The sequence below is a fragment of the Camponotus vicinus genome, unplaced genomic scaffold (assembly GCF_025532165.1).
Source record: "Camponotus vicinus isolate PSW18456_S1 unplaced genomic scaffold, iyCamVici1.0 SCAF_5, whole genome shotgun sequence".
In the NCBI taxonomy this organism is placed as follows: domain Eukaryota; kingdom Metazoa; phylum Arthropoda; class Insecta; order Hymenoptera; family Formicidae; genus Camponotus; species Camponotus vicinus.
The window spans coordinates 20,785,935-20,810,003 of NW_028141977.1; the positions used below are offsets into that span (position 1 = coordinate 20,785,935).

At 29.1% G+C, this 24,069-nt stretch overlaps 2 protein-coding genes across 7 annotated transcripts in view; both read left to right on the plus strand.

Annotated features, from left to right (window-relative positions):
• Nca (neurocalcin homolog) overlaps window positions 1–24,069 on the plus strand; it is a 149,922-nt gene that overhangs the window by 36,843 nt on the left and 89,010 nt on the right. The gene's annotated exons all lie outside the window — the stretch shown is intronic.
• LOC145971776 (neuronal calcium sensor 2) overlaps window positions 1–24,069 on the plus strand; it is a 130,339-nt gene that overhangs the window by 36,703 nt on the left and 69,567 nt on the right. For all 6 annotated transcript variants that reach the window (XM_083099815.1, XM_083099813.1, XM_083099810.1 and 3 more), the window contains one exon: window positions 2,006–2,048. The gene's annotated coding sequence lies outside the window, so the exon portion shown is untranslated. The remainder of the gene's footprint in view (window positions 1–2,005; window positions 2,049–24,069) is intronic.

The window sequence follows — 24,069 nt, forward strand, 5'->3', positions numbered from 1 at the left end:
TACGCTTCAATAATCTACGTTTTATCTAAATTGTGCATATGTATTAATTTGAAATATTATAAATTTGAAATATATATAATTGTGTCGTGACGCATGTAATAAAATATTTTATTGCCACGAAACATTTAAGTATAAATTAATAAAAATGAAATCAATTTCATATATCGGATGAAAATTAGCTATACGTCATGTACTATTTTTTGTTTCAGATTTCTATCATTTTTATACATTTATATCATTAAATATATTTTATACAATAATATTTTTTGCAAAGTTTTTAAAAACATATTTATCTAAATATAGCGTGAAAAATTATGACGATATTAATGAAATGATACTAATGTTTAGCAATTTGAGATATGATAGTAAGATATTTGAGACGCGGGAAATTATATATGATATTAATTATGTATTAAAAATTTCGTTGATTTTCTCTATTTTGTGTTTTACATATATGAGCGGTGATAAGATAATTTATTTCGGTGATCGTAATCTTGACAATATCATCGCTGTTAAACGAATGTATCATATCACTGCGTAGTCATGATAATGTTTCAATCGATAGCAATACGATAAATAGATGAATAACGAGTATGACCATCCTGCCGATGACCACAAAACGCGCATAAATGTTATAATCTACCGGAATCAATGTAGTTCGCTTTTGCCGAAAACGATTGCGCACATTTCCGATATCTGGTAAACACTACGCAATGCGGTGAAATTTAGAGGAGCGCCCTGTTGTAATCTCTGATTTATCTATTTAATTATTCGCGTGATAAAGCACAAACGTTTCACGTTAAATTTCGGAGGAACTCTCGTCGTTTGTTAACACATATTCAGAATATCCTAAAAAATCCATACGCATAAAATACACATAATTCTTTGTTGAATTTGATGGAAATTTTATCATTTTTCAATTATGGATTAAATTCCAAATTTTATTACTAGATAGAATAATTGGAATTTTATTAATATAAATTAATGCATCATTTTTTCTTGGCAATTCTCTTTTTAATGAAAGTTAATGCAAGTTGGCAGCGTTTTAAAAAAATGGATTTTTAGGATTATTCGTTTTTTTGAGCATATATGCGATGAATCCGCATCATTCAGGCAATGCTATATAAAAGCATCGATGGGGCAACTCGCTGATAAAATCTGCATTCATATCGTGTTACCGAAAAAGAGAGAATATATTCGATGAATAAATCTAATCAGTCCGGCACAAGTTGGTTCTTTTACAAGATTATATACATATTCATATAAGAGAAATTATGTGAAGCTGAAATATATTATTAATCTTTAAAAATGACGGAAAAAGATAAAAATTTTTAATTATAAGACTTAGTTTTAATAGTAATCGATAATATTATCGAAGTTTATATTCTATAAACTTTAATCAGAAAAATTGCATTTCTATAATTTTAAAATATTAATTTTTGAGGGGTCAACCACTCAAAAAATATACATGATTGCAATTTTTGGCAATACAATACATTTTATTGTTAACATTGCCATTGTATTGCTTTTTTATTGTTGGTGTTTCTATTATTATTTTATTGTCAATATTGCCAGTATTGCCACAAAATTAAAAAGTATTTCTAAATGTATATTACTTTTTTTCTTATATTGCTAGTATTATTTCAATACATATATTTCTAAAACATTTCCTAAAATTATATTTACTGTATTGCCGCAATATATTCCTAATGAAATGTACAATGATTGTCACAGTGTGATTGAGTCCTCGTTAATTTTATATTAATTTTTAATACTCTTAAAGATTTAATTTTTGTGATTATAATAATGTAATTTATAAGAACTGTTATACACACACATGCACACAACGCACGCGTATGTGTTAAATAGATAGAAAAGCCAGAGCGAAAACAAGAAACAAAGTTACCTATCTTGAATGAACTTACAAGACAAAGATTTCTTCTCGCCAGAAAGAAATGACTATTGCCAACTTTTCTCTCACGAAACACTTATTTGTTTGTTCCAGGAAGATGTCGTGGTGTCGGGCGTGGTGCGAAACATCAAGAAAGGTAAGATGCGAATTTTTCAAAACGTTGGTCACGCGCACGGTTGCCGCGGCGACACGTTGAATGAAATTTTCAGGAACATATTTCCGCAATAGTCGCCATGTCAATCGTGCTACATAACTTTTGCAATACATTCGTGCGACCAACGGCGGTTCCTAGCTTCGCGTCACATTGCATCACGCTTTGACGTGCGTTTCGAAACGCAGTTTCATCATCGGCCGCTGCGACGTGTCCTGTTAAAAGAAATAGTTAACGAGTGGCGCAATCAATGACACGATCGTGTTATGTGTGGTAATGGATTTATTAGTGCATCCATTTACTCGCAATTATTTATATATTCGATAAAGAATATCAAACGATACATATGCACAATAGTTCGTTTGATGAACAATAATTCGTTTATTTGAAATATCGCAGAAATATTTTTATAATGCTTTTGAAATTTAAATTAAATATTGCCTTCAAATATTTTATTGCTGTATACAATAAAATTATATAGCTACATAAATAATTTCTTGCAAAAATCTATAGTATTATTGTAATGCAAATTAATAATGTAAACATTGATAAGTTGTTGATATTTAATATGTATGCAATACTATATTTCTAATTACAAAGATTTTTCTTATTACTAAAATATTTTATTATTAAAACAGATTAAGAGGTCAGTATACGAATCAGAGTCCTAACAAAGTTAATCCTTCTACCACTTACTAATTTATGTAGTTTATATCACACTTATTTTATCAAAAATATATAATAGATGAGGTATATTCTTCTATACAAATAACAATAAATGTGCATGTAATTCACGAATGTTTCTTAAAATTAATTTTTCAAATTATGAATATTGTTTTTTAAACGAAATGATATTTAATTAATTTTATTATCAATTTTGAAACTTTTGACATAGATAAACGAGATAAATGATAAATCTCATTTAATATTAATGAAACTGAAAGAAATTTTGATTTTCTTGACCTTTGATTTCGTACTTTTATAATGAATTCAAGAAGTGAGTGCTTATAAGAAATTAAAAAAGAAAGCGACAGAACAATCGTGTGCACATATATTATACACTGTTCAAAACTTTATGAAAATTGTATACGATATCTGCAGTGAGGATGCATTTGACTCCATTATAATAGAAAGTCTCGAAGCTTAATCTCTTGGAATCTTTTTAATTAATGATTTTATATACTTGGATTTAAATTATTCAGACGTTTCACATAGATAATGAGGATAAATATAAAATTTTTATATTCTTTTAATACTAATAATATTTAAATATCTTTTCGATGTTTATTGAAATAATCGTAAGTTTTTTTTGAAACTTATGAAAAGTTTAAATGAAACACACACATTTGATTTAAAATATTTAGGGAGATTAAGTAGTTTGAATCACATTAAATTTAAATAAAGATTTAACGATATATTAAAAACTCAAGATGTATCACATATATCAAACATAAAAAATATATATATAATGATTTAATTTTATCTATCGAGTTTAAATGCATCTGAACAACATTGAATGATTCGAATAGTTTTGCTTGCAACTCCTATATTTCATCTTCTCCTATTACGTTTCATCAACATTGTTGCTGATGCCTGATCTAAACATTGGTAATCTCACGCATCCCTAAGCTGTGTAGGCGGCCGTTACGTTTCAATCAGGGCAGGCGCGTGAGCGTAAGCGCTACAAGTTTTCGATTAATCATAGTCGCTGCCCCAATTTCTAAATTCACAGTCGCCTTGGTAGCGCGCGCGCGTCATAACTTGCCTACGTTCGGACATTGTCGCGGAGACGTCGGCTATTGATTTCTCTCGGCGCATTCGTGAATGAGGCGTGTCTGTTCCCTTTACAATGGAATGACCGTCTCAATTATTTTGGGCTTTATCCTAGAATTATGTTCCATCGCGTGTTCTTAAGCGCGAGATTATCATAAACGATTCCCGATTCAGGCCGGATACTGTATTGCTGGATACAGTATTGTTTCCGTAGACCGATGATCGGCTCTGTTGATCCATCATCTCTACCATGAGAAATTAAATTCGGATGTATAATATAATTAAATACTAATTTAGTGCTAATTTTTTATCCCAATCGTAAATTTATGGTTCCTAACAATTTGCAGTAAAATGATATTAAGAGAGAAGAGTGGAAATGCTGACATTTAACATTTTGTTAGATTTGATATATTTTGGAAAATGAGGATATCACAACATAATGGTCAATTCGTCATCTTCATTTTCAATATCAATTTCTTGCTAATTTATAAAAGTAATAATTGGAATAATGACGTAGAATAATAACGTTAGCTTAAAATAATAACGTAACAACACTTAATTATGCCATACATTTGAATTTGATTTCTCGGAATGGGAAATGTCAGATTAATGGAGCTCCGATGATCGAATGTCGATAATATCAGCTGGGAATACTCATATTAAGTTCAATGCTATATAACATTATTTAAACTTTACTTGTCTCTTGTATTATTTAATTATATTAAACTCCTATAAAACGATTGAAATTTAAAATATTTAATATTATATTTATTTTTGTATCGAAAAATATCAAAGAAATAACATTATTGAATCGATGGTTTAAGCTTCTTGGGGTACAGTAATCATAATGCAAAGCTTTTATCTCGCTTTGCATAATAATTTTATTTGATCAATATTTTGCTACAATTCATATTCAGCAATGACATGAAATTAATATTAATCATCGTTAAGAAAATTTATTAAGTACACAATTTCATCTTTTATACTGGAAAAAATATATTATTGTTTATGTGCTTATTATTTAAATTTATTTATTTAACATTTTAAAGATTTAAATTTATTTATTTAATATTTTAAATATATATCAATTGTGTCTATACATATATCGGACAAAAAATATATAACAATTTACTATATAGGCAAGGTATAAGGTTTAATTTATTAATATTTTAAGCTCTAAACGATTTCTTTGAACATCAGTAAATTTTCTCTTTTATTGTATCTTCGCTGATTTTGATTTTAATAATTTTTCAAACACGCCAGAGGAAAGAATAATTTACTTTTATAATACTTGCACAGTCTACTTTAAAGATTCTATTAATAGTATTTAAAATTAATGTGAGTAATATTTAAAAAATTTAAATAAAATTCTTTTCAATATATTTTATAGATACAATTTTTTGTAATTTTTAATAGTTACTAATTTCTTACATTTTGTCTCGCTGATTTAATTGATTTATCTAACTAAATATTTATCGTGGTCGTTGAAAGTTAAATTCATTAGCTGATACATACTATCTATAAACAACAATAAGAAACTTAGATTCAAATCATGTAGTGTTAAGTGTAGCACCTGAATGCAATTGTTAGGTCTTCAACAGGCATTTCTATTTCACTTTGAGTAGAGCTGCTGAGGTTTTAATCGAACCACGACAAATGGTATTTGGGAGAGTTTACTTCGGACGAGTCGATGAATTTCGCACTACAAGCGATTTCGCGACGAGCTATATAGCTTCTCTTTCTCCAGCACTGCCGATGTTTACCGAGTTTCTCGCTAAGCAGAAATAATCAGACCTACTGCCTCTCTCTCTTTCTCTCCCTTTCTCTCTCTCTCTCTCTTTCTCTCGCGATCGATACGCGTTTATCAGCATTCCCGGGCTACATAGCGGATGAATCCTTTGAAGATAAAGCTCAGCATATAAATATTTGACAGCGCGGAACAGCACCGTATAAACACGTTTCGCGCATATTTTCCCTCCGGCGGTGAGAATCCGCGTTTTAATGCCGTTGCTCGAGGATTTATTCGCGGGTAACAGCGTTTACGCGCGGATATAAATAACGCGAAATCATTTCGCGCTCTCTTCTCGCGATAATAAACCTTCGCGTCGCGCGATATTTCGCTTGTAGAAACGAACATCTCCGTCACGATGCCACCGCGTTTTTTCGCGCTTTTCTTTTTCTTTTTTTTTAATTATTCCAGTGTGTTTTCGTCAGCCCCAAACGACATTGTTACAATAACAAGAGAGTAATAATGCTCGATACAATAGCAAAAGACTGATAGTTTCAACGGGATTATCGGTCTTCTCATGCTTTTGGAAGATAAAGCATAGGATAAATATATGCGACAGGATTATTTCATTTGATACGGAATAAAGTATTTTATGCAATTTATGTGAGAGCTTATAAGATTGTATTTTTGGGATAATTGTGTAATTAAGAATTCGGGAAATGTCAACTTTATGATTGTATATTATTTGATGAATGAAAATTAAAAAAAGCAGAGATCTCGTAATTTTGTGATTTTCTGGCATCTTAATTTTCTTAATAAGAACGTAACAAGGAAATGTAATAAGAGCATAAAACATTTCAAATAATATAAAATTGATAATATATATAGTTATGATAATAATAAAAGATAATTATAATAATAAGAAGAATAAGAAATGACAATATCTTGTTGATTGTATCATGAATAGTAACATTATCATAGACAGGCTGAGCATTATTTAAACAGCAACATTTTACATTATTCTAAATTTTCTTTACAAATTATTGTGTCCTACAATCTCAAAGCGCTATAAAAATAGTAGAGATGTGATAATCCGCGATACAATCTCATACTTGTATATGCATTACATTTTTGTCGCGAATAACATCGCGACGAAAAATTGCGACGTTATAAAAATATACTTTCGACGTAGGCTCAATCGACTTACTTATCGCGGGCGCGATAGAGGAGGGGCGGAGGGGAGAAGAATTACAAAAAACCAGCCACGGAAGTGATCATCTCCTCTCGACGAGAGCGACTTTTTTTATTATATTGGTCACGCCGCTGTGACGCAGCTCTCTCTCTCTCTGCGCGTCTTATGGAATATATTTTCCATTCTCAGCCGGCGTGTCCGCCTCCGTTTTACCCTTTTTACATCGATGTATTCCACGCCATTGGAGCACCACATACATATAACAGATGAGTAATAAAAGAGAGGGAAACTTACGCACTGGCGGAACATGTTGATGTACTTCTATGAACCCCTCGTGGATTTGCATGTTATTCGAGGCGAGGCGTGTGCTCGATTTTATGCACACGCACACATACGGAGAGACACATAAACTGCATAAACTATCGTTTCAATTATCTCTTATCAACGCGCTCGTATCTTTCACAAGAGAGAACTATAATCTAAATATTCCACCATCGACCCATTCGCAATCTGCCTTGAGCGATACAGCTGATGAGACTAATGACGAAATAACTCCACTAAAAAGAGATGATGCTCTATAGCCAGTCAGGGATCAAAATAATTGATTGAACCAATATATTTCAAGGCAACGGTTGTGGCTACAATTTTATGTTACATAAAAATTCATTAAACTTTATATCTATTTTGAAATTAACTCGATCTACTTTAGTTTTAGATCATTGATATCATATTTATTGTATATATTTAATATTCTTTAAATTTGAAAGCATTTCTAATTTTTGCTTTATATTATTAAATTTGTTAAAATTATATTTGTTAAATTTTTAAAAACATTTTTCATATCAGAACAAATTTTACGTACATGCTTTATATAATTAATTGTATATATTTTATAAAGGCTTTTACATGAAAATATATAAAATTACTCAGAGAGAAAATAAAAAATAATGCATTTATATAAGAAATATCGAATATTATAAAAGTCTAGCGAACATATAATCATAAGCAAATTATAATATTAGAATTATAGAATTTTTTCGAAGAGATATAAAAAACTAGGAAATGCTATTGTTGAGTCATTATAATTTTATTATAAAAATTAAATTCTAGATATGCTAGTCATTTTTTCTCTAGTTAAATGTCATTGAGAGAAAATGTCACTTTTATTCATATTTATACGATTGCAAATACGGGCATTATAAGTTGGAATTTTATCATTGGTGCAATTTATTCAATATTGAATAGAAAACGATATCAAATATTTCGGTGTTTAATCGGTATTAAGCGGTGTTTATGCAAATATTTCGACATATAAAATTCGATATTATCTTTTTAGAGAAGCGATTAACATAAAATAAACACAGTTAATACTTGTTTTTTCTGAAAGTAAAATTACTTTCAGAAATATAAATGTATATAATTATACAATATAGAATTGATTTTTCTAAAAACTTACATTTTTTTTATTATTATTTGGGACACAAAATATCTATACATCTTTTTTTATTTTTTTAAACTGATAAAAGTTTATTCTTTATAAAGAGAGGCTTAAGCTGACAAAAGCTGATTTTGTTTGCTTTTGGTTGAACTACGTCCACTAATATTTTGCATTTGTTATACCGAGAAACACGCTTCTCTTTATGTTGTAAAAATTTACATAATTTATTATAATTATGCAGTAAATTTCAATAATATTGGAGATTGTTAGTTATATGTTTGAAAAACATATTAAGTTAAATTTGAAATATTCCGATCACATAATTTGATTTAGTACAAACGTTAAAACGTTTTCAATCACCAGCTGCGAAAATTAGATAAAATAATTGTGTTGTACTGCAAATGTAGATGGCTTTTCCAAAAATAGAAATAAAACAACGAGCACAGTTTAGGGACTATAGAAACCAAATATTTTTTCTCTGAAAATGTAGCTCACTTTGACTCGACTATCCATTTGCATTATCGAAATTTCACCGTAACACTTAACCCGATTGCGTCGTGACGACTTAAAATCCTACCAAAATTTAAATTTAAAATCTCAAAGTCGGTCAGTTGAATTTCAAATTCGAGCTTTAAGTAAATCCTCTACACTCGAGTGTGTTGATGCTGGGACGGGACGTGATAAAAGTAAAACATTTCAATAAAGACAGTAATGATTCGTAAATGATTTTTCTATATCGAAACGTTTAAGCATTAAAAAATTACGACAGGACACGGAAAAAAAATATTTTGGTTTATAAGTAACGTACTTGAAATATATATCATACAAAATGACGTATATAAGTCAAGTTTTATTTTTTTAGTCTTACAGTTGTTACATGAGATAATTCTAATGTCCAACATTAAAAAGAATTTTTCGCAATTAAATTTTCATTTATTTTATAAATAATAATTTTATAAATAATTATTTCATAATAAATATGTTGGTGTAATGTAATCTTTGAATGTACTGTGTAATGATAATTAAAAAAAACTAAATCACGGTAATCTAATTTGCCGCTGAAGTGGATGCTTTCGTCATCGTTTTTGATGATGTGCCACGAGGATCTTCATCGAGATGCGTGACTTCGCGATTGACGGCACCCCTCTCGAATAAATCCGTCTTAGGCCCTGTCGATTTGTCCGCGTCTTACTCTCAGGCGCGACTCGTTTTCCTCGACATTCCAACGAAACGATTATTGTCGAGGGTGCGTTTCCACTGTAAGCCCTGCGGGGATGTATCTTGAATATATGTAATTCTATATATGTATATATATATATATATATATATATATAAAATACGCACAATCTTTCTACTTCATCTTCCCTTTACATCTTCTCTTTATATCCTCCGAACTCTCTCCTAACACCCTATCCTTCTCCTGAGGCCCAACGCTCATCCTGCGAGCCATCGACTGCGAGCAGGAGTATAGAGGTCTCCAGGTGGGTGGAGATCGATAGCACCGCGACCCAGCTTTATCCAAGCAGGCCGGGGAACCTGCTACTAGTTTCCGCGATGTGTGTATCTATACCGAGTGTTCCGCTATTATCGCTCGTTCCTATTAATCTTTAAATTATCAACCACCGCTTACGCACGTAATTCCAGAAGTTATAAGTACCCACAGTACATAGGTTTCTCTTGCAAAATTATTTAGTTTAAATAAATATGAAGGAAAATTGACTTGTGCATTAATAAATTGAAGAAAGGAAGGAAGATAAATCTACCGCATGTTTATTATTTATAAAGCCAATTATGCAATATATATTTTTTGCAGTTTATTGGTTGAAAAATACAAGTTAAAATGTTATTGCAGATACACAAATAGATAATTTGTTTTACTGTAATTTTTCTCTTAAATAATTTAAATTATTCGAGAAAAAATACTGACATATATTTGCAACACAGAAATTTTATTAAAATATAACATGACATATATGAAGACAAAATAATATAAATATATTGTAACAATTGTGTGTGTATAAAAGCATAAAAGTGAAGTTATTATATTTTATATTTTTATTTATATTTATATATTTATTATAATATTTGCTTATATTTTAGATATAAACATGTTGGTTGCAGCGCGGCCGCAATATTATCCTCTCTCGTTCTTCTCTTCTAAAATCGAGAAATAAAAAATTTTTTTGATAATTGAAATTGAAAGCTACGTATTTATATTTTTTATTAAAATTCTGAGCTCTACTTAAAAATTGTTTGTCATAATAATTTAAAACTTTTTAAATTACATTTCGAGAATGTGTAAACTGATGATGAAAGCTTGTTTTCCATTAATTTTTGTTGGATATTTTATTTTAAAAAATTTTCTGTAATATTCAATTGCTAAGATATTTAATAGAAATTAAAAAACACTTCTGATTCACACCAGCGATGATCTTTTATTACAATTTTACAAAAAAGAAAGAGTTTATTCTTCAGGTTTATTAAAGAACCTGTCGCTGTCAGATGTCGTGGCACTTCGTATACATCCAATTTTATACGTGCTTGCGCGCGTGTGTCAGAAAAAGTAATTAGCGTTTCTTACCGGTAACACACACACACACACACACACGTGTGTGTATATATATGTACACGCGCACAATTTATGTCATTGTACCTGACATTATAGCCCTTTGTTCGACGATTACACATTCTATCCTTTGGCAGTTCTGCCTCTTGCGCACCTTCATTATTGTGTTCCGTTTCTCATTGAAATAATTTGAATCGTGTTTTACTGATGAATATTCAACTATTAAAATCGAAAAAAAAAAAACGTTAAATACGTATTATATGTCTGATGATCAATGATATCATATGAAAATAAGTGAAAGAATAAATGAATTTTTATTAATACAGAGCATACATACTCACACAAAAGTCTTCCTGCAAAAATATTAATTTCCATTAATATCGTTTTTCATGATAAATTATATTAAATTTCTAAATACATATATTTCTATAATAAAAAATTCTTGCAATAATTATTATACGAAGAAATTTTTTACTGGACTTTACAATGCAATTTTTCCATATCTATTATAATGTTAATATTTAATCAAGAAAGATGCACTTGTGATCGAATAAATATAAGCTTTGTGTACCGATATTATCAGATATATACTGCATTTTACATTCGCCATTTACCAGTATACGCATAACGTTACGAAGTATAGCTTGATTTGTTTCGTCAACACTTGACATCACGTCTCTTTCGCGACGAACAACTCCCGTTGTTTATCTGGAAAATGAATGTTGCCCAAGTCTACATTACAGTATGCACTCAGAGAAGCACATGTCTGGCGTGTCATTTGCCTACCGAGCGTAGCTGATAGTGCTGCATCATGAATTGCGTTGAAAGTTGCTGCGGTGGTGAATTCAGGTACTTAGCATTGCTTGCAAAGATGCAATCGTAATTTAAGTCATGAGTATTTGTGCTCTTGTAATTCGGATCCCAACTACGTGAAAGGTAGAATGCAAGATTCTACGACTAATTCGTAGAACGTAGATGATTCTTTTTTTAAAGAATTTGATCTGGTATTATCTTTCTTTACAAAAATTCAGAATTTTTAAGATTAACTATCTTAAGGGCAAAATTCCAAGCGAAAATCCGGTATAAAATTTTTATATAAAATTATCTAAAGAATTATATATTTTATTCATTTATTTGTGCTCTTGTAAATTAATTTTTCAAAATTTCTTTTTTCCTTCTCTCTCTTTTTTGTTACTTTTATAAATATACAATTAAAAAATTACGAATTGCGTGCATACATGTATATGTCATATATTTTTATTTTTATCAATTCCAATCTTTGTCAAAATAATTACATGTAAAAAAGTTAAGATAAGATTTGCGCCATTTTTGTACATTAAATGTTTTTCAAATTTCTTAGTAATACGTGTTTCGTAAATTGTGTATGCAAATTTATCTCACAAAGTGGTATGCAACTTTGGAAATATCTAACAGTTTCCGCGACTAGAAGAGTCTCTCATCGAGGATGCGTGAACGATGAAGTATTTCCGCTAAACAGAGCACGAGCGAAGCGTGTCCTTGTGCTCTAGTTACGTTGAATCGGATTAAAAACCCGCGTTATACAAAGCAAGATTGTCTTGTACGACGGCGCCGTTCAATTACGATTCATTCGCACCTGCGTGTTGTGAGCTTGAAATACCGTTATTGTTTTCGGACGATACGTCCTTCTCTCGATTTACGAAACTAGAAGTAGAATAGATATGGAAACGAATAAAATGTAGGTACGATGAAAGCCAACGACAATTGTGGATGAGATTAAAATACTAAAGTAGATAAGAGAACAAATCTTTAGAGATCTTTTTTCTAAATTCAATATTTATTTTAAATGACATATTTAAAATAAATTAAAATTAAATAACATATTTCAAGTAAATTAAGATAAATTAAAATTTTTCATAAAAGAAATAAGATAAATTGTAAAATAATTACACATTGCAGGAAAATTTTCCATTGCTATAATATTACATTAAAAGTTTGTAAATTGTATATAACTTTTCTAATGTCACATAGTTAACTATTACTTTGCCTGTCAACTATTTGAGCACATGTGCTGTTCAAAGGATTGCTGATAAAACTTTTCTAATCATACACTTACTTATTTACACCACTAAAAACGACCATAGCAAACGGTTATAGTAATTTATTTAACAAGAAAACAAAACACAAACAAAACTTTTAAATTTCTGAAATGATGCATTTTATTTTTTTCTTTAAGCATTAAAGGCGATATATAAAAAAATAATTTAATGTCAACTTTCATGAAATTTTATATAAAGTATTCATTATATAGAATTGTGTACAGAACTGTCGTAGCTTTTATTTAGTTTTTGAATGACGAGACAAGGAAATATAACATAATTATACATAATTTAACTTTTTATAATAATATTTTTAATATTAGGTCATAAAATTACAAATTTACCAAAACAAAGTTTATTATATGAAATTAACTGCGGAAAAAAATTAAATAGGAAAAATCTGTTTGCATTTTTGAAGATTAGTTTGTCAAGTCTGTTTTATTTTTAATTATTTACTTCTTTTTAACAATTTTCAAAATATGCTCGCGTAAAATAAAAAATATAATTAATATATGGTAGGTATATATATACAATACAAAGCGTTGAAATTATAAAATTTAAAAGAGTATTCATATGAATATATTGATTTTGTTGAATAATATGTAAAGCTAATAATTTGTGTGGAAATATTTAACCTTATTGGGCAAATCGATCAATGAATGATTTTAAATTTACTTATTTTAAATTTTACATACAAATCGAAATCACGATATGCGTATAAATGTAGATAGTGGATCAATAGAGAATTTGGTTTTGTCGTATAATTAGTGCACAAGTTGAAACGAACTACGTGCTTTGCATGACGTTAAATGTTTTGACAATCGTGTATTTCGCATTCTCTGGCTTCATGCCCACAATTCCCTGAACCGAAGTTATTCATTCTTACGAGCTATCCGCGTTTTATCAAGGGATCCAATTGCCACGAGAGTCATGTCGTGAAGATAACGCGCGAAGTGATATGCAGGAAAAGGATCGTTACAGACGTCTAATGACTCATGCAATTATGTTAGAAATGAAATCGCACAGTAATGAGAATTGCGAATTATCATTTCTCTCATGCGCGCAGAGAATTCATAATCGCCACTTTTGTATTTTAAAACTACCCTTTTTAAAGTTGTCGCGATATTACTTATAAAATATTGATCTTTCTCTCTCTTGTGAATATTACTTATTTGCATGTAATTTATATTGTAATTTATCGTTATATTACGAAGAAAATAAGTGTTAAAAATAGCTTTTTAAAATTTGTTACGTTTATGTGTTTTATGTGATTTTTTAAACAAAAAATTATTTCCAAGCTGTTATTCAATGTTATGGCCGCGTCACAAGGACATGCTATTCGTTTTAAGCGCGAACGACAATTGTACACCGTAACAAATCTTGTTAAATAAGTCCAACTGTCACACAAATATATAAATCCGTGCAAATGCAATTATTTTTAATAAATACCAATCGGTCTCTTCAGTGGAAAAATGTTTTCAAGAGAAGTTTCCTATACAATTGAACAAAAGTTTATTCATATACAATGCATCAATCGCAAGCGGATAACTCTTGTGCACGTATCGGTGTTTTCGCACGATGCAGTTAAACGCAATTCGAGGCGAAATATATCGAGTACCTCTTACTCCGTGTACATAGTTCACGCTAACACTATCTGCAGCACACTTTAGTTCTTCATCCGTAATTATACTCTGGAGCTATTTGTGCAATCCGTCCTCGTTATCGTTCCTGTAACCCGTACGAACGTTGCGATATTCCCTCATCTCTACCAGTATCTGAAAATCGTATTGTGAAACCCGGAATCATTCACTGAATGTTATCGTAACGTTGAAAATTCTACGAAATTTATAATCGATTTTATCAAGGCAATGATATAATAGTTGCCATTTGCCGCATTAGAATCGCTATAGAGCGTTTTAATTATCTCAAGACGCTCTGAAGTAGCGGAATAATTAATGTCACTTCGAGTGTGAGATCGCGACACCTACGAAGGGTTAAGATCTCTTAAGAGGATACGCCACGATTACCCGGGACGAGAAAAAGGATTTCGTTCGCATGGATATATTCCGCGGAGATGCAATCAGCCGTAAGGAGCACTCGCTGATCCGGGATTACTCGAGTATGAGCCGGATAAATTGGAGCTACTATTAATTTCCGCGATGCACGCACATGCCTTGTAATTAATGTGTCTCTCGCAAACCGTGTCGTTTCCGTTTGCAATTCTGTGTATCTCTTCGTTCATCAATTCACGATTACGCGTGTCGTTCGGCATGCTTTGTCAGAATGAAACTACGGCGAGAAACTCGAGAAATCGCAAACGGTATGTCTGAGCGAGGTCTTTTTCGTCGAAGCAACAATTTTACACGAAACGTCTCGTTTATTATCTCAGAGAGGGAAAAAAGTGTTCTCTTGAATAAAAAGATTATGCAATAATAAGTTATCACGTAAGATAACTCATTGTCGCATAAAAATAAACGTAATATAGCAAATCATGGATGAAAAATTCGCATTAAAGTAAAAAACTCGATTTACTCTTGTCGCAATTTTTTCCTTCCTGTTATCAGATTTTTCCACGTTTTGTATCCTTCAACTCCTCCCTCCATTTTTCATTGATAATTGGATGTTCGCTACATTGTGTTCTCAAAATTGTCGAGCGCAATGTACAACAAACGCGAACAACAGCTCCTTAAACGCGAAGACTCGCGGATTAATTTCGTCTGTCTTCAGATGCTTGGCATTTCCCAAGATGGCAGGAGGAACCACTTCGTTCCCTTCTTGTTATGTTCTTATTATACCGCTCTACTTGGCATCGCTCTGCCTCCAATCGTTTGTAAAGCTCACGTCACATTTCGCCTCGAATCAACCCCGAACTTTTTAAGGTCGGTTTATTTCTGTCTATTGTTGATTTGTACATTTTACGTGAAAATGTCGCGGATCTATAATAATTAAAACATGCTACATATTTTTTTTTAATCAAAATCATAATTTAAATCATAAGTTTTTTTAAATCTTTTTCACGCATAAAAAAGTTGACTTCATTCTATATCTTTTAAATTATTGTATTTTTCCTGCAAGAGCAATTTCGAGAAGATAAAAAATTCTAAACTACGTATTCCATATATTAATATGCTATACTATTAATATATAATTAGTCCAGCGATATATGCAATATAAATGATAAAAGGATGATTAATAATAATGAAAAATAAAATATGAAAGCAAATCAAATTTTGTTACACTGTTGTAATTTGTTATCACACATTCTCTATATATTGAAGATAAATTATAATGATTTTGAAAATGACATTTTGAATTAACGCGATAAAATAATATAAAATAATATAAAACAATTTATAGAGTAATTATATAATATATATATTTTGGTTTATATTTAACATTATTTTATATTCTTTGAATCGTGAAATAAATGCTTAAAAATTATTTTGTATGAATTTATTTTATATTTATTTTATATTTTATTTTTGCAAATATAATTATTATTTTATATTTGTTTTAAACAAGGTAGATTTGCTGAATATTATATCTAGTTGCACACATATGGAATTACAATTAGAATTACTAATATATTTTTTATCGATTATTTCATATTTCGACTTTTTCACGACTATTATTAAGAGTATTACTTAAAAAATTACTAAATCAATACATCTTAAAATATCATCCAAGTGAAAAGGTAATAAAGTTTTAATGCAACATTGTTTGCAATCCATCTTGAGCTGTCGTGTTTTTTATCCCAGTATATATTGAATATATGATACACACTTAGCTTACATTGTGCAGTGTTTTCAATTGATATAAAAAAATTGCTAAATTGCCAAAAAACTTAAATCATAGCGCATTTATATATTGATAAAATTAACATTGCCAAATTGTGATTTCGAATCGTTGGTAGGACATAAATATCGAAATAGGAGCGACGGCATTGGGCCGTCAACGGACCAGAATGTAGAAATAATTGTGGGGTACCGTGCCGTCGGTGCACCGCAAAGTGTTAATAGGCCCGCGAAAGAGGTAAATGTTGCTAGAGAGAATTATAACTGGAAAATGTATGTCCATTTCATAAATCAAATTATGCGGCCATGTAATGCGCGGACCGCTTCGCAAATGTTATAGGACTATAGTACGCAATGTGCATTCCTCCAGTGCCAAATTAACGAGCATTCGAGAATATGGATGCTTTTACGTTTGATTCGAGTTAAATAATTCAAGAAAAATTGCGCTCAAAATGAGAATAAGTATTTTTCCTCGCAAAATCGTGAGGAATACTTGAACAAATTTACATGACCAGTATGTATGACGATAGACGATTACGCAAACGCTCATTTTACTTTCAAATCTTTCCATATTTGAAGTACGGTGCAATGTTTCACCTTGCATGAGTCAGAGACTGGATTCGGTAATCGTATTGTTTCTTGCGCAAACACGCTTAATTAGGACACGTTATTACTATTTTAGATAATATTTTGGCGAAATAAATGCATCACGAAAATTGCAGATTTTTTTTCACTGAACTTTTCTCAATAATCTGTTATTTTTTTATCGAATATTTTTTTACTAAATCGAGCTTTTCTTCCTTATCCTATAGTTTTTGATATTGATATTGATAAGAATCACTGTATTTTCGCTCTTCGTTAAACTTTTATTTAACGCTAATAATTTTTGATATTTTATAATTACTCATTATGCATATTGTGCACAAATATTGTAAAAATTTGAAAATTTATAAAAAAATTATTAGAAACTAATATTTTATATTTTTATGATCCAAAATAGAGTTTATCTTTATAAGCATGAAAATTATAAAGTTTTTATTTCAACGGTAGATTCCAATTTTTTGTACTAATATATATATGTATAATAAGTTTACAAAATGTTTTAAATGTCTTTTTAGGATATATATTTTACATTTAATATTTTAAACGTAAACTGGAGTATATGTTGAAGTAATTTTAGCAATGCTTCATATAACTGGTATAACTGGTAGCTGCAAAAATCGATAATCCCGGGTTTCGAGCGGCGTTGTTGCGTGCGGCATACTCGTTATACCGTATCATAGTAAATTCTATTTTTTGCTAGATATTGCATTTTAAGTTACTAATGTAAAATCTATCGTATCGCCGTTAATTTCTCAAGTCAAACTGCACCAATATTATATGATAAAAAAAAGAGATAAAACATTTTTAAAGATAAAAATTTTTTTATATTTTATTATAAACTATTGCATATATTATTTAATTATATATATTAATTTAATTATTATTTAATTACTATTATTTATTAAATAATTAAATAAATATAAATTAAATTATTATACATTATATATAAAGTTTCAAAAATTATTGACAACATGGACTAATCTTTTTCTGTCTCTTTTATATTTCATATAATTATTATTATGTAAAGAGACATGGATATTGTTAGAGAATAATGCCTTTTATTTCCAATAACTAATTCTATTATCGGATTATCAAATCTAATCAGATTATCATCAATCAGATTATCATCAAGATTAAAAAACAATTACTAAAATCTATTTTATATTTAAAGGCTTCTGAATGTACATCATTCATTATTATAAATAATCAACTTTTAATTAATTAAAACAAATTGGTACGCGATATCTAAATATATTATCAAACCATCAATAAACATTTCCGACATGTTATACAAAGCTCTGTAACAAAATTTCTTTAAATACGCTTATAAACACAAACATGTTCTATTCTAATTTGTTTCTATTCGATGGATTTATCAGACGAAAAGGAAAAGAAAAAAAAATAAAAAGATAAAAAGTAAAATGTTTGAAAGATAAAAAGAAATGTTTATTTAATACTTTGATGACATATGCGGTGATGTGTAGTTAGAAATTAAATAAAGAAAAAAATATAAACGAAACATTTAATAGTCAATTAAAGTCATTTTGCATAATTCATTGAGATTGTTAATTAAAACGGAAAATAGATTATTAATATTTATTTTATGACATTTCAATATTTTCATGATATTTATAAACATATTTCAGTGCACAAATTACGTATTTATTTAGCAGTTACAAAAGAGAGAGAAAACAGACGTGGATTAAATATATATGAATTAAATGATTAACGAAATGATGAAACCATCGCGATAAACAGTCACATATTTTTTGAATCGCATCTGTCCAAACAGTGTCACTTTCCGTGTTTGATGTAACGCTGGGTATAATCTCCAACAAAGATACTAAAAAATTTGATTTTATTTTTCTTTCTAAAACATTATTTTTGTAACTCGGAAATATTCTTTATACCGTGCCGCTGTTTTGAAAGTTCTGTTTCAATTTATTTCTAGATGCAACCAAAAACTTTACATGAGAAATAAAGATAGATTTTCATATTTTCTTTTTCTTCGCAACGTTATTGTTCTTTTGCTTAATTCCGCTAACCGGCTTCCATTCTTCGAAACTGCGCAGGAAATGGATTTTTTATCATACGTGATTCTAATTTTAATTTAAAATTTGGTTGACTATTATTATTATAAAAGGTAGCAAAGAATCAGCTTTAAATGCATTTCAATCTTAAATAAAATATATCCAATAGATTATAGATTAATAAATGATCTGAGATCTTTTAGAAGAATAATTCAATCAAAATTAAAGTAAAAGTTAGTAAAAAAAAGATATCAATAGAATAAAATAATTGCAAATTTTATAGTATTTTTACAATTATTTTTTTAACTAAATTATAGTGCTTTGTTAAACTCAATTTACACGGCGCTATCTCATCTTTGATTAGCTCTTACATGATTGAGACTAATGTATTCCTTATTATAATGAAGATTTAAAAAAATTAGTGTCTGTTCATTTCTTAAGACATTTGCGATACGATAATAAAAGATCTAATCTACCTGTATATTTAACGTCGTATATTTAACATCTCTATCTGTATATTTAACATCGACTAGAAAATCACGCAGAGAGAGTGCTTCGATATCTCTCACCGTCGCTAAATATATTTTTAACGCTGATGTTATATGTATCGCGCTATGACTAAATCTACGTGGTTTTTATTAATTCACGATACAATTAAATCCTTCGTTACATGTTTAAATAATTAATACGTGATTGTTTTATCGTTGCAATATTTACGAACAATGTAAAATAAGCGAAAATTGGGAATTATATAAAATTTCAGTTTTTTTTCTCTCATTTCATGAAATCGCAGTACTTAAATGGTATCTTATTTGTTACTATTATTTTTATATATAATATTAAACATTTTTTGTATATATGTAATTTTATTATATACGTAATATAAAAAAATAAACTGAAGCGTACAGCATATAAATAAGTGAATGATACAATAATTTTTAATAGTTTAAATTTTATAGTTTTTTAATATTTTAATATGACATTGTGACACAAATTATTGTTTTTTTTTTATTTTTGGATTTCTTTTTTTCGGAAATCAAAATTTGAATAATTTAATATATTAAAAAACGCGAATATTTACATATTTATTTCTAAGATATATTTTTTTTTTAAATTGGAGTCAAGAACAATCGTCTTAATCAGATTAAAAATGACAATGTTTCGTGTATATATCTTCCAAATATATGTTATATTTCAATAATCTTTTCTATTTCTCTTAAGTAAATAAAACAAAAGAATTATTCAATAAACAAGATAGATGTGAAATTTGTCCTTTATAGAAACTTTCAATGAGATCGCACACACTTCGCATAAAACTCGAGCTGCATGTTCAGAATGTATAAATCAAAATTGAAGTAAACAAAAATGATTTAGACGTCACAACTGGTCCGTAACGAACGCGACAACAGATAATTTATTGATAATTTCTGATAGTTTAAGAGCAATAACGGCACGTGTACCGCTTTGTGAAATATTAAAGCTGTGATTACACTGGTAACTTTCGGAAGAATAGCTGATAAACTCTGGTGAAACGAAATCGACACCAATTTCCTGTATCTAGCAATCATGGCACTTCTGTAAAGGCATTACTTTATAAATTCCATTCCACGTTTATTCTTTTCAACAAAACCGATTCATCAAATGGAAATTAAACGGATTTCAACAAATCGAAATCTCATATACATGAAAAATAAATATTGTTTTATATGTATTTTTGAATAAAATCGGTTCTTTTTGATACATTTCGATTTGAAATAAAAAATTTAAAAAATTTATTATTTTTAGATAAATTAAATATATCTAGAATATCTATTATACAATAAAATATACATGAACTGAAATTAATTAAGACCGAAACAGCTTGCTTTTTCTTGATATAAATTTATGGATCGAATGTAGAAATTCCTGATGACGCTGATTATTTGTATAAACAAATTAGATTGCAAAAAAATTATAAATTAAATATATATATATAAATTAATCTTCTTAACTTGTAAATCAAATTGTTTTTAAAGTTCATTATTTATATTCTTTATATGTTTTTTAATAATATTGCTTAAAATAAAAAATAATATTAATAATAGTATACAATTTATAAATTTAAGCATACTTTTTAATTGAATTATTGTTGTTTTCAAATGCAAATAAAAATATTGTGAACTTATATTAATAATAAAAGAGTTAATGCTGAATGCAGTATACTAGTTTTTATTTACTGAAGAATACTTATTACGAGATATAAAACAGAGGGAAGAAGCTGTGTTTGATATTAAATATTCTGCTTGAATATAATCCTTCTGATTGTATGCTCAGTTATTCGCTCTGGTTGTTTCTAAAACAACGAAGAATATAAACCAAAGAATACTATCGTGTATACACACGCATACATTTATTTCGTGACATCCAATTTTATTTTAATTTATATGTAGGTATGCTCAACAACGTCAGTAAAATCGAAGAATTTAATTTAGAGCTACACCGCGCGAAGAATTCTTAAGCGTGACATAATACGCATTCTAACAATTATGCGATTGCGAAAAAAAGCTATTTAATCTTTAGAATTAGTATTTAGAACAAAATTTATAACAGGTTGATACAGTGATAGCAGCTTATTAAAAATCTCTGAGCGAAAATATAGAGGAAATTGTTTCAAGCGTACAAAATGTATACGAAATAAAATGTTAATCTCTCGTTAACCCGTATTTCTACGCGCTAATGAGATTAGAAAGAAAATGAGAGAAGAAAAAAAACAAAAAGCAGCTATTTGCAAATGCAAGAGTCGTTGACAGTATCAGATACAAAATATGGAAGTTGCGACAAGAATAAATATTTAATTGATGATTTCCATAATAACACACATGTAGATGTGAATGTGATTTAAAAAAAGATAATAATTTAAAAAATATTGCGCGCATACACACACACACACACACACACACACGAATATGAGTGTAATTTCATAAGCATAATTTTTTTGAATAAGCCAAATAAATTAAGCTTTATATAAGTTTGATAAAATTTGCATATTGAATGCAAAATAAATTGCAATTTTGCGTTTTAAGTTGATATTTTAAATAACAAAATTACATTTATATCAGAACGTTAACTAGATCTAGATTACTAATAGGACGTAATCTATTATTCTCTATTACGGATGTATTTGGCGGGCGCAGATTTCTGATATAAGCAACTGTGTATGTCTTGTAGCTTGTGATATATGTATGTGTGATATCCCATCGGGCTGAGCATAGCCATTCTGATGCATTATGTGACATTAGTATATGTACACAATCGAGATTACCTTGTTACTATCTCAGCAAATCTTGGTTTTACAAAGCGTGTGTATGGACTATTTCTTCTATCACATTCAAAGTTATACAGTTACAGAGTATTGTTTCAACTGAATTATCATGTCATACTTGAAATTGTATGATATTCACAAGCCTGTTTCTCCAAACGGAATACTTGAACGTTGCTTCTGTATTATAGATCATAGAACATGGTTTCTATAGTACACATATACATACCTTGTATACTGTTATTCATCGCATATTGAACATTCTGAAAACAATGACGTAGGATGTAGGGAAAGATGATAGAAGATTCATATAGAAAGAAAATATGAGTGAATATATTTTAACGAAATTATGATATGAAATTGAATGCAATAATAATTTTTACTTTGTATTAGATTTACATTTTTAAAAAGCTACCAATAACAAATATTACAATACTAATAACAATTATATACACAAATAGCAACAACAATTATATATACAAAGTATTTATTTAATATATTTCTTTTATTATATATATATAAATGTATAATTTTTTTAATGTAACTGATAAATAAATTTGGAGGAAAAAACTACAAATAATTATCCTGAAAAGGCAATTTTGCAGTTACAATAAATTTTAATGAAATTGCTAATTTATTAATTTGTTTAATTTTTAAATACATATATTGATTATTTTTATTATACTTTTGTTTTTAATTTGGGGACTGTGTTGAAATTTTTGATTATTTCAGATATAATTATGCTAAATAAGTAACATACTTATAGATGTTATAACGCAATACTAATGACATATATTATGCTGATGATAACAGTTATGAAATAGTAACAATGTTAAAAATAAAATTAATAACTCTTGCACAAGATACAACAATGGAGATAATATACAATATCAGCTTGACATGTGGCATATAGCGCATGATGGCGCAAGTATCGAGCAAGCTACTAAGAAAGTTTATAAAGACTACTAGACATTGCGAGATAAGAAACGGGTGGACTTGTCACGGATATATCATTCGCAAGACACCGCCTAGAGTTGTCCGCGAACTCTTCAAAAGTTAGCACAAGGTATAAAATACGCGCTCTTTCTTTCTCTTTCGCTTCGTGACCGCGCGACACGCAAGCAGATTTTTTTGCTCTCGTAACACCCACGGATCATTATCCGCGATGATCTTAATTTCTTCTTACGCGCCAAGGTTCTCACAAAATTGAGCTTATGTTAATTAGGCGGTGCAGTTTCGAGCGGCACGCGAAATGTAGCACAACGATAGTTAACAAAAACCATGTGTATATGTGTATGCGATTTTACAGAGCGCATCAAAAATTATTCTTTTCTCTTCAGATACAGGTTTTCTTAAAAAATTGTGAGTTATTTTTTTCTTAAAATCCTATAATGTTTAATATTTTTTCCGAAAAACATAATTACATAATTATATACATATATATATTTATCAATTAATAAATTACCAATAAACCAAGTAATTATATATTTACCAATCGGTAAATA